Consider the following 12958-nt stretch of genomic DNA (forward strand, 5'->3'; position numbering starts at 1 on the left):
CAGAGTCACACGGTACCAAAAAGCAAAGCAAGTGACTAGAAGAAAGCATGTGACCTGCTGTTTAACTTATTCTTAAGGCCTCGTTAGTTCCTACACCTAAACTATATTGTGAAGAAAATAAGCGTAAAACCCATATAATATTGGAGTAATAGACAAATATGTTTCAACCTCAGTAACTAATATTAAGTGATCTTGGCTTGGTGCTATGTATAAAAAGCTATAACAGTCTAGTTTGTCTCTTAAGAAGCTTAACAACAACAATAATGTTCATCAAGATTTATGGAGCTCTTACTATGTGCCGAACACCACTCTATGCACTTGACCTTATTTATCTAATTTAATTCTCCCAGCAGCCTTAGCAAGTGGGTACTGTAAGCAACGACTCATTTGAAGGAGGAAATCACATGGCTTTGAGAGGTTCAATAACTTGGCCGAGGCCATACAACTATAGTGATTCAGAGTCAGGACACTACACGAGGCAGTGTAACCAAAACGTCAGAAACATAACCATTTTGTACACTGCCTCCCCAAAGAGTCTAGTCCTCTGTGGTAGGTAAAGTGTCCATAATAAAATGCAGTGGGGAGGGGAGGGTTACCAGAGAGGGATCACCATAGAAGCTGAGTATGGAATGAAAAGATTTGGTGGCAGTAGTGGAAGGACACTTTTTGACTATCCCGAGTAAATCTGGGCTGCAGGTTCTAAGGATCTTCGGCCATCAGGCTTATCTCTACCTAGTCCCTGAAGAAACCCTGTTCATGTGGGAGGGTAGAGCAGGAGCACAGTGGCTTCCATTTCTTAACTCCTGTTGTGAGCCCATGTTAGAGGCGCCAAGCCCAAGTTTCCTCTGCCTCCTGCCCCCCTCCTCACTTCCCATGGTGCCTTCCATTCAGAATGAAAGGGCAGCACCCCTAGGTCCTCGTTTTGTGTTCTCTCCATCACACGTTTTAACCACTGGATACTGCTCCAATCTGTGCATCTGCTATGTTTTTACCAATCCCCTCTTCCAGTAATGGGGAACACAGACTGCGTCTAAGGCCCTATCACCACACATAGCATTGCAATAAACGTCCTTTGTACGCTGGGGTGGAATTGCTGAATCTTTGAACCATTCTGTATCCTGGCCCCTAGCAACGCAATATATTGATATACAGTACTAATACAATATACCAGTATATTATACTTGGTATTATACTTGGCATTTTATTATACTTGGCAAGGTGTAAAACCACGAGTCAGATAATCTCATCACCACCTACACGCTGCAGGCCCAGCTGCTCAACATGAAACTGACTGGGCACCTGCTGCTCTTCATTCCTACAACCAGTCGAGCCCTTAGTTATGGGGCTACCATCAGTGTTCAGGCCTCTGTGCTTCCGGTTGTGCAGGAGGGCCTCTGGGACGAGGAGTGAGTTCCCTCTATGTCCAGTGGGGCTTTCACAATGCCTGGCAAGATTGTCGACTCGAATAAACAGAAAACAGAGGACAAAGAGCCAAATCGGGAGGAAAGATGACTCTATTTGAGACAGATGGAATTAAATGATCACTTTAACTGGTAGTGTACGTTTGTCCTTCAGGGAACCTTGAACTTGGGACTTAAAGCAAAAGAGGGAGTTTAGAGACCGAGTTACAGCTGTAGCTTTTGATTCATAACAAATGAATCAGAATTGTATGGGGAAAAAGAAGTATATGCAAAACAGGCTTATTTAGCAATCACAGAAGGGTGGGCCTCTGCCAAATTTAGGCCAAAGGAGACACAGAAGTCCCTCCTTATCTAAAAATTCCATAAGGAATTAAAAGATATAAGGACCTATGTGCTGGCAAGGTTACATAATTTATCATTGTAGTCTTATGTATCATCTAGTATTTTCCTCACAGAATTTCCATGTTAATAGATACCTTAAGATTTTTGTCAAAAACAATTTAAACACTTTCTCCATTAATGTCATAGAACTTTGTGGAGAATAGTTTTTTCAAAGATCTTAAATTTAGGTCTCTTCAGTAACAGTCTACTTTGTAGCTTTTATATTTTATAAATATTTCATGGTGATTTTTCTGAGTTATATCCACCTTCCTTCTTGCAAGCCAAAGCATAATATTTCAGAATTTTCTAGAAAGAAAAAAATTGCTGTAAGTCATTTTCCATTATTTCTAGGTATAGAATTAATGCAATAAAATTTGAAGAAGAAACTCTTCCTTTTGTGCAGCTTTTGTGCTCATTTCTTTTCTTTCCTTTGTACCTGAAATTTATGTCTCTGTGCTCACAGTGACTCTTAAATCTTCTTTTCCCATCTACACCACTGATCTCAGGTTCTGGACACAGATTTTTGAGTCCTGTGATTTCTTTTCCTCTAGCATTTCCAGGGTGGTAGCTTACATTAAGGTGATTTCATTTAGAATATAAGGTGGGTTATCTGGAATTCTATCAACTATAGTTATCCTTTCCTTGTCTCTCTAATATCAAGACTAATACTTCTTTTGCTAATAAAATAATTAATGCTGAGAATTATAATCCCCAAGGTTCCCTGTTGTCTTCTGAATTAAGGAAGTTGCTAGTATGGTTTTGATAGGTATTTTATTTATGCTAATACTCTAAAACTTTATAATCCTATATTACAAAGTTTTTATTAGTGAGGTTATTTGATTATATCAATTCTTTCTTTGGTTTATGCTAGCTAACAGAAAGACTGTTAAACTTCTAAGTTTGTTTGTTTGATTGTTTTAGTTTTTCAATTCTGATATGTCGATCCTCTCTTGCATTTTACTCTGGCTTTTTTCTAAGTCAAGGTTTATTCAAGCAAACTTTCAGCCAGCCCTGCAAATGTGACAGTACCTGAGCACCTCGATGCGACTTAAGGAGAACACACAATCCTGCTGAATGGTCTTATTACATTTATGGTCATACGCCTCAAATATGACCCCAGGGTTTCTGATCTATTTCTCTAGTCACTTCACTCTCCCATTCTCTAGGATGATTGTTCTACACCCTCTCATATCTCCCTGGCCCTTCATCTCTTTCTTAGCAGATGGCCTTGCCTTTGGTCATCGACCAGAATAGAACTTTCACATCCTCCCCTCACCGAGTCTCCTAATCTACCTGCATCTGTCCCCACAGACTCCGCTTTCTCACCTGCTCCAAATGAAATGACCCAGCTGGGCTTCTGCCCAAGGCCAGCCTCTCCACTCATGCCTGGATTCCATCCCCTCCCAGCAACCAAGGGCTCCGTTCCTACATCAGCTGCTTCCCACTCTTCTAGATCATTCCCTTCTCTAGTCCCACATTCGGTAATTTCTACTATCACTAAAAAAGAGCCTTCCTTCTCCATTTATCCTTCTCTAGCTCTTACCCCATTTGTCTGATTCCTTATAGTTACACTCCTTAAAACAATCGCTTATATTATCACCTTCACTTTCTTCCCTCCTTCTCTCCCGAGCCCACCCCTGCAGATACTACTTCTGGCAAGGCCGGAAACGGACCTCCCTGCTGCCCAGTCCAAGGTTAGTTTCAGTCCTCGTCTCTCTGGACCCATCAGCAGCAATGGACACAGTTGCTTATTCCCTTCTTGAAATGGCTCTATCCTCGCATCACAGGTTCCTACACTTATTGGCTGCTCCTTCAGTGGCTCCTCAGAGTCACTTCCACGTTCTCCATGTTGGAGTGTCCTAAGTTTTCATCCTTAGCCTTTTTTAATCTCATTTCATCCTATGACTTTCTATACCAAGTATGTATAGAAATGGCCCAAGTTTTTATTTGTGACCTATTCTACTCCCAGAGCGACAGACTCATCCTAACAACTCCACTTAGATATGTTTGGCATCTGGGACTTGACATGTGCAAATGAAGGCTCTTGCTTCCTCCCCATCCCTTCTCCCAAACTCAATCCTCTTTTCTCTTCTCTTTTTTAGAAAGTGGCAACTCATTCACTCAGTCGCTTGTGCCAAACACTTAGGAGTCAGCCTTGATTCCTCTTTTCTTCTCAGTCTGCATCCAGCAAATGCCGCTAGCATATCATAAATTCTGAATGCGTCTCACCGCTTTTGCCAACATAGTGCTCAAGTCCAAGGCCTTGCTGACGTAGCTTCCTAAGTGGTCTCACTACTTCTATTCGTGGTCCCCGTGATCTCTGCTCCATGGAGCAGGTGGTGTCGTCTTGTTAAATTACGAATTGGCTCACGTTTCTTATTTAGAACCCTCCAGTGGCTCTCCGTCACATTGAGAACAGCTCCAATGTCCTTATGGCAGTTCGACCCTGCCGCTCTCTCTAATTCCAATCGCCACTGCTCTCCCCCAGTCTCACTTCGTACCAGCACACGGACCTCTTGCTTCTCCCCACACATACCACACTCGTACCCTCTACTCAGACTCTCCTTCTCCCAGGTATTTCATGAAGACAGAAACTTTGTTCCTCTGGGGGCACTGCTGTATCTCCATGCTTGTAACAGGGCTGAAAACATGATAAGAACTCAAAACAAAATGACAAAAGAATTAATCAATGGCATAAGATATTTCCCAGTTTCTCAGTTCTAGTTCTAGTTCCACCGTCCTGGTGCACTGCACATCGATCATGTTCTGTGATATAAAGCTCCTTTCACGGTTCTAGCTCTGCTCTCTACACGATATCTCTGATCTCTGTCATTGTTGATCTCGTCTCCTGAGAGATGGGAAGTGTTCTAATTACAGCGGGCCATCTCGTGCCCATCTATAGGGTTGCGAGTCATCACACAGAACAATGTGGTGTTCCCATCACCTATATATTTGTTTAACTTGTTAATATGTTGGTTATTGCAAATACGTTAAGTAGTAAAGAGAATAGTATAATAAATCTAATTTAATATCACTCAGCTTCAACAATTAACTCATGGCTAGTCTTGTTTCATGTATTACCACTCGTTAACTTTACAGTTTATTTTGAAGCAATTCCAAGCATTATATTATTTCATCTGTAAAAAATTGCATCACTAAAGTATAGAATATCAACATTTATAAAAAGGAAAATACTCACAATACAATGCCATCATCACACTTAAAATTTTTCGATAGTTTTATAATATCAACAAATTTCTAGTCATTACATTTTTCTCATTTTCATATAATAGTTTTTAATAATGTTTGCTGAATCAAGTTCTGGAAAAGATCTATGTTTTAAAATGGGCCGATCTGCCTTTTATGTTTCTTGACAAAGTTCTCTCTCTCTCTCTCTCTCCTCTCTACCAATTTTATTCATGAAACCAGGCCAATTTTTCTGCATAATTTTCCTCAGTCTGGATTTTGACAATTGCATCTCCTACATGTTCATCTGTTGTATTTCTTATAAATTAGGAGTTAGGTGTAGAGCTTTGATCAGATTCAGGCTCAATATAATTTTCAGTAAAACTACTTCATAGGTAGTGTCTACTTACAAGAAGAAGCAACAATGCCTGAATTTCTCTCTTTTTTTGTCATGTCAATTATTGCTTAGATCAGCAGTTATCAAACTTTTTGTCTTTGAGTGCATTAAACTCTTAAAAATTATCGAGGATCTTGTAGAGCCTTTGCTTTTGTGGGTTTTATCTACTGATATTTATATTAGTTATTCAAACTGAGAAAACTTTAAAATCTTTATTTGTGTAAAATAATAATAACAAACTTTTACATGTTGACATACATAACATATTTGGTGAGAAATAACTGTATTTTCAAAATAAAAAATTCACAAGAAGAGAAGCATTGTTTTACATTTTTATAAATCTCTTTAATGTCTGGTTTAATAGAACATAAGACAATTGGATTCTTCTTTCTGCTTCTGTATTCAATATGTTGCTTTAGATGAAGTAGGTCAAGAAATCCAGTATCAAAAAAGTGTGTAGTTGAAGGTCGAAGGGTTCTTTTAATAGCCTTTTCAGATAATTATAGATAATCCATTTTATATCATGTCAAAACTTGACATATGGTAGTTTCTTAAAGGTTAGTGTCAGTGTGAGATCTGAAACCACGTCAATGAGTTTTTCTTATTCTGTTATATTAAATCCATTGGTTTATCTTGTTCTTTTAATTGATCTCTTACCTATGCATGATTTTGTGATATTATTTGGAAAATATTGAGTCATAGATATATGTAGATCTTTCAATTGTGGACATATTTCATTGTTCAAATCAGAAAACATTCATTAATAACCACCGATGTTATTGTTTAAAAGCCTATAAATTTTGGGAAGCTGTCAAGCTCATGATAACAAGTTCAAATTTTCCAAAATCAAATTTTATTTGAAAGCTTGAATATTACCACTGGCAACAAATACTGTCCATTGTTTACCTGAAGTGTTGGGGTCACTTCATCTATTTTCAAGGAAATACCTGCCAAATACCCAAATGAGAATAACCATGTTTTCTGTCAGCCATTATTTAAAGTGAAAATTGTGATCCATGAAAAAGTGGCTATTTTAGCTGGCAACTCAATCACACAAGTGGTTTTTCAAGGAGATGGCCAGCATGGGTCAGTATTCGGCATAAGTGCTATATGTATATTCTCATTTTATTACATAAATATATTTTTTTAAGTATTCAAAGGTCAATATTACTACAATTAATAATTTTTACTACTTCGTTAGGAAAATCTTAGGTAAAACTGGCTTGCCTTTTTTCTTACAGTACGTGGTGGTAGAGAACGTCATGACTACTAGTAGTCCAGCTGGTACCGCTGATTTGATGGGTCTTGAAGCACCAGTGGTTTTTCCCACTGTTACTTTCGACCCATCAGTGTGAATGTTAACACAGAGAAAAATGCCATGGTGTCTTAGTGTTTCTATGAAAATAATGCCGAACTTGAGGTACCCCTAGTACGGGACTCTTACTTTGAGATCTACAGGTAGATCCATTACTTTATTAGAGTTATAGTCGCATTTTTTTTTTTAGCTGGGATACTTCCATTAAGAAATTTCTTCTCATTAACGATTTTGTGTCCTGAGGTTCAGATCATACATGAAAAGCAAGAAAAGTAGTAGATTCATTTCCTTTATGTACCAGTTTTTTAAATAATTAAGTGGTTCTCTATTATCTCTCTAACATTACCAATTAGGGTTTATTAAAATATCATGGGAACTTATGAGTTTAAACAATTTTGATCAGTTTTAATTAGTTTCAGTTATGATCCTTATTAATAATGCTCAAGTTATTCCATCTTTGTCTGGTGGGAGCTAGTTCAGGTTGACTCCTGAGTTTTTTTGGCATGGCTATCAGTCTTTGATAGAAATCCTGCCTTCTAGTATGACAAAAATTTCATGACTAAACTTCATTTTTTTCATCACATTACTAGAGTCAGGTATTTCTTTAAGAAACCATTTCATGGGAAATGACATTAAAAAACATAATTTGGGTGCGAGAGGTCTTATTATTTTGGGGTCTATCATTTTTTTCTAAACCTTTTTGTAGACAAAGCTAAAAAATGTGTGTTTTTTTTAAAAGATAAAATGTGATAAATTTATATTTACATTTTAAATTAAAATTTAGGATTTCAGAATTAAAAAAAAAAAACAACTCATTTATTTTACAACTCTAGATCCTTGCAATTGTGCCCCAAATCTTGAATCTCCATGACACCAACAATTACTCATTTGATTTGTACCACATTATACACATTACAATCTCTGTATAATAATTCAATACTATCAATAATGGTCTCGTTACTGAAAACAGGTAGTTGTGTGTATCTAGTCACACTTCCCCTTCCTCCTTAAGCAAAAAATAGTACTTTTCTCCATCTTGCTCTTTTTTTAAGTAGTGATACATCCTGGAGATCACTCCGTGCTAGTGCATGGAGATTGTCTTCATTACTTTTAACAACTGCTGAGTACTTCGTTGTGTTGATTAATCATAGCTTATTCTAGCAATCCCTTATTAATGGACATTTGGGCTGGTTTCAATATTTGGGCTATTCCAACAAGAGCTTATTGAATAGTCTTCTGTGTATTTCAAAAAAAATTGCTAAAAAGTATATTCAGGATACATTCCTAGAAATGGGATTGCTAAATCAAAGGGAAAATGAACATGAAATTTACTGGATATTCCCAAATTCCCCTCTACAGGGTTTGTTCTGGTTATTCAGTGTTTTTTTTTTTTTTTTTTTTTTTTCCCCTCTTCTCTCCACCTACTCTTTTCTCCTTCACTTTGAGATGCTGGTGCTAGGACTCAGCACATCACTCTTCTGCTTTAGCAGCGGGCTCCCTGTTAAGCTTTGGCCAAAGTGTGCCAGAGGTTGACTGCAAGGCAGGAAAGCGCACAAGGTACTTGCTGCTTTCTGCTTCATTTCTTCTTCCTGTCAGAGTCACCCCCACAACAGTTTCATCCAATAAACATGTTATATTTTCCAATTTTCTACTCTCCTAGAACCTTCTCCGAGGTATCCGCTCCAGCCAGTGAGGAATGCTGCTTAGAAACCTCCACTCTGCGAGGCTTCCTGGGAACTCCTGACGTTTGTATACCAGCCAGATGGTATCCTTTTCTCGGAGGTCTGATCCCAGCTTTCTGGGCCTTTCTCCTAACCACCCAGGCAGCATCCTTTTCACAAAATTCTGAGTCCCACTCAGCAGAGCTCCTTCTCCAAGGGTCTGTATTCTAATAATCCCAACCTCTTTTCTTTGTTCCCTCCCTTTGATTCTTTTGTTAAGAATAATAGATACTTCCTGACCCTGCTACATCTGGAATATGGGGTTTACTTTTTGTCTTTTAGATTCTCTAGTACCTGCTTAAAAATTCTCTTTCAATTAAATATGTGAACTTTACTTTCCTAAGGGAGTCTAACCAACACCCAGATTGTACCATTTTGCATTTTTACTCTCAATCTATGCGAATGTTTCTCTACAGTCTTGTCAATAGAGTACTTTGTTCAATTTTTAGATTTCAGCTAATCTGATAGGTAAGAAATAGTCTCTTGGTATAGTTTAAATGTGTATTTAGTTTATTTTGAGGAAGGTAGACAATGGTCTTAAATTAATATCCATTTGTATTTTTATTGGAAACACTTTGGCTCATTTTCCCATAGTATTGTTGCCTATTTCCTTCTCTGTTTTTAGATTTTTTTTTTTTTTGGTATTAGCTATATGAATCCTTGATTGTCATCTAAGTTCTGAAAATGTTCCCACAAGGTGTCATTTGTGTTTTTTCTTTTGCTGATGGCAGTTTATTTTTAAATTTTTTATTTTATTTGTTTGCTATGCAAAGTTTTTTTATTTATGCAATCAAAAGTGTCAATCTTTTTTCCCATTGCTTCTAGAAATTGAATCAAAATTAGGAAAGTCTTCCTCACTCCCAGATTATAGAGGAATATACCTATGTTTTCTTTTAATAAGTATGTTTTTTCATTTTTATTTTTAAATTTCTGATCTACTTGGAATTTATCCTGGTGTACAAAATGAGAAATGTATCATTTATATTTTTTCTGGGCAGGTCTCTGAAGATCTCCAATTCTAGCCCATGACCAGTATGTCCTCTGAGGAAGAAGTCCCCCATGCCATGGACCAGTACCAGTCTATGGCCTGTTAAGAAAACCGGGCCACACAGCAGGAGGTGAGTGGCAGGCAAGCAAGTAAAGTCTCATGAGAATCTGCAGCTGCTCCCCAGCACTAGCATCACTGCCTCAGCTCCATCTCAGATCATCAAGCATTAGATGCTCATAGGAACACCAGTCTCTGGTGCCAAAAAGGTTGGGGACCTCTGCTCTAAGTTCAGAACATGCTGGCAGAGAGTGTGTGCCGAGCCCATGGCCATGGTCCAGTCTACGGAATCTGGGCTCACTCAGACAGGGCAGCTGAAAAACCCAAGAAAAAGACTGAAATTTGGCTTGAGTGAAAATGATAGGCTGAAAAGTTTTAAAGATGGATTCAAAACACTTAATATTCCCAGCTTTGTTGGTCTAAGGATCTGATACTCTACTCAGGCCTTGTGTTGACATCTGTAAAGAAGGTTTGAGATTTCACGCATATATCAGAAGTGACCTCACATGTCAGAGATAGTTTCAAAACTGTGATGCATGCCACCTGCCCGTGTCCAAATCTGGAAAGGGGACAAGACCTCAGGTTTCCACAGGAGCTCTGACTATGTGCAGGGTTCTTATCATTTAAGGTTTCAAGAGTTATAGAGTAAATATTTCAATAGCAAATTTAAACCAAATGAGGAGTGAAGATTTTTAAACAAACACATAAAATTGCCTTGCCTCGAAAGAAACAACCTTCAACCTCTCTATCATCAGGAGCCAAACAGATCTCCAGAAGTAGCCTCCATTGAATCATTTGTCCTAACACCTGAATGGAAATCAACTGTAAGATGGGACAACTAGTATTTATTCAGTTTGGACACTTAGTCATAGGTTAAGCGATTTCATGGGTATGATTATGTAAGTAATTTGCACTTGTTTGAAATAGCTTTTATCAATATCATTTCACTTGTATGAAGTTATATAACCTAAATTAGGCGCTAAGTTAACTTTGCTGATTTAGATTTTTTTTTTTTTTTAAAGAAAATGTTCCACTTATCGTTTTTACCTTAGGAAACACTGACCTAATCCATATCTCCTCTTTAAAGTGTACATTTTAGAATATACGATGTTTGGGGGTTACCAGAGATAAGAAGATAACAATTACTTAAAAAATGGATCTCGTTTTATTTTCTATCACTGTTTATCCCCTGCTCGACTCTTTCTGTCAGTGACCTCCAGGTCTCTGACTTTTTGAACACTTTTTTTTTTTTTTACCCTTCTTTCCTTCCTTAGAGAAAGAAAGCCCTGTTATCATAGTGACGAACAATCTATCGGCATCCTGCTGCTAGTCCCTACTGTTCCTTGTCTCTCCTTCTTTTATATACATGTTGTCACACACGAGTAGAATGCACACAGCTCAGACATATGAACAGACGCCCCCACCCAGCCTGCTCCCAATTAAGTTGCCAACCCAGCGCCTCACTCCCGGTCGCCGGAGAACAGATTGCTTGTTACATCACTCAAGTCCATTATTCTCATTTCTCCCTATGGCATATATTCCTTCTGGATGCTTTTTAGCTCACGGTTGAAACAGAAGCAAGACGTATTCTGCATCTTAAAGTTAATTTTCTGTATTTTTGACTTTTACAAGGCTAGACACTCTGGAGACTGATGTTTAATAGATGTTAATGGAATTTAATTTTTATATACCCTGTGTGCGAACATTTATCTTCGAAATAAAATGGTATCGAACCTTATGCGGCACAAAGAAAATTTCAAAACAAATTATCGTTCATTCCTTCTCTTTAAATCAAGTTACAGAATCCAAGCAAAGTAGAAAAGCTATTCTTTTGATATTTAGGATTTAAAACCTGAATATAATTATCATTAATTTATCACGCTGTATTAACAGGCATTTTGCCAGAGTTATTACCATTACAAAATAGTTCTAAAACAGTTCCTAAAAAGAAACTTTCTCCATAACCAGTTTTCCTGTTGATTTTCATTAGGCAAGAAAGTCCTCTTTGAGTAACAAATAAACAAATAAAACTAAAAACAAAACAAAAAACTGTCCCAAACATATCAATCACCAGGATAATTTTGAAATTTTTTTAAAAAGAAATAATTCTAATAAAGTAATACCACTCAAAAAATACTTGTAATATTATAGGGACTCGATAATGTGTGTTGAGTAAATTAATTTGTGTTCTGAGGCTATGCCTAGGAGGACTATAGCAGTGACTGTTTTTTGTTTTTGTTTTTTTCTTTTTAAGAACACTTTCATCTAGATGTAAAATGTAATCTAATTGCATATTTTGCTAGTTATGGGTCACAGAATTTGGGTAATTAATTAAAGACAAAAGAAAATATCACCTTTGTAATCTTCCTAATTCATGAATTAATATATAAAACAATCAGTTTATTCTTTACGTATTTAAAATGCTGAAATTTCTCCAGTTCCAATTAAGAAAAACTCTTTTTGCTTCAGTGCCTGGCACTGAAGTGCCTACTTAATAAACATTTGATGAGTACATGAACGAGTCTGACAGTAGCCAGGCACTTACAGCAAAAATGAGGTAATGCAGTGCGTGGTGAAAAACACAAGGAAACAGATCTGAGTTCTTGTCCCAGTTTTGTCATGAGCTAGCTGTGTGACCTAAGGTAAGTAATTTGATCTTCCTGAGCCTCGACTTCCTCCATGCGATGCAGATCCTTGAGATGGTCTTGAATGGCCTTCTAGCTCTTCTAGTTCTAAATCTTAACGTTAGCCAGTTGTTCTTGCCGGTTTTACTTTGGACTTTTGCCATGGATGGAGACACATTCAGGCTATAAAACTTCTGCACTGGAGATCATACCTAGTAGCCTCTAAACTGAATCTATTAAAAGATTCGATATGCTAAGGCACGCCGTAGAAGTACAGAAGCCGGAAGGTTTGAACAAGTAAGTGTAGGAGACAGAGAATTAGGAGGGATATTTGGAGAAAAGTATCTCCGTGGTTCAGTCTGCTGAAGTCTCTCAAAGCAGGTTTTCTCTAGATGTTGTGGTAAGTAAGCTTTTTTCATGACTGATTAACAACTGATGAATTCATAAAAGGCTTCCTGTCCAAAGAGAGCATCAGGATGCTTTATTTCCTAATTGAATAGCGACATTGCACATAAATAAAGGAGAATCACTGCCGCCTGTTGGGGAGACACTTTGACACGGCAGGTTTGTTTTAGTCTCTGTCCTGATTTACTGTATGACCTTGGGCAAGTCATTCATCTTCCCCCAAACCAGTTTCACTAATTATAAAATGGAAATAAAAATACTTGCTGTCTTTACTGAGGATTAATGAGACAAGGTGAATGTCTAAGCTCCCACAGGGGAAAGGACTTTCTAAGCAAGCAAAGCACTAAGTGGCAGCGTTGGACTTTTCACACAACTTGGGAAAGAAAACAATAATGAAACCTGAAGCTTTAAGTTTCCCAGTTTAAAACAAAACAACAAAAACCAAAACAAAACAAAAACAAGG

Source organism: Rousettus aegyptiacus, unplaced genomic scaffold, assembly GCF_014176215.1.
Source record: "Rousettus aegyptiacus isolate mRouAeg1 unplaced genomic scaffold, mRouAeg1.p scaffold_m13_p_1, whole genome shotgun sequence".
In the NCBI taxonomy this organism is placed as follows: domain Eukaryota; kingdom Metazoa; phylum Chordata; class Mammalia; order Chiroptera; family Pteropodidae; genus Rousettus; species Rousettus aegyptiacus.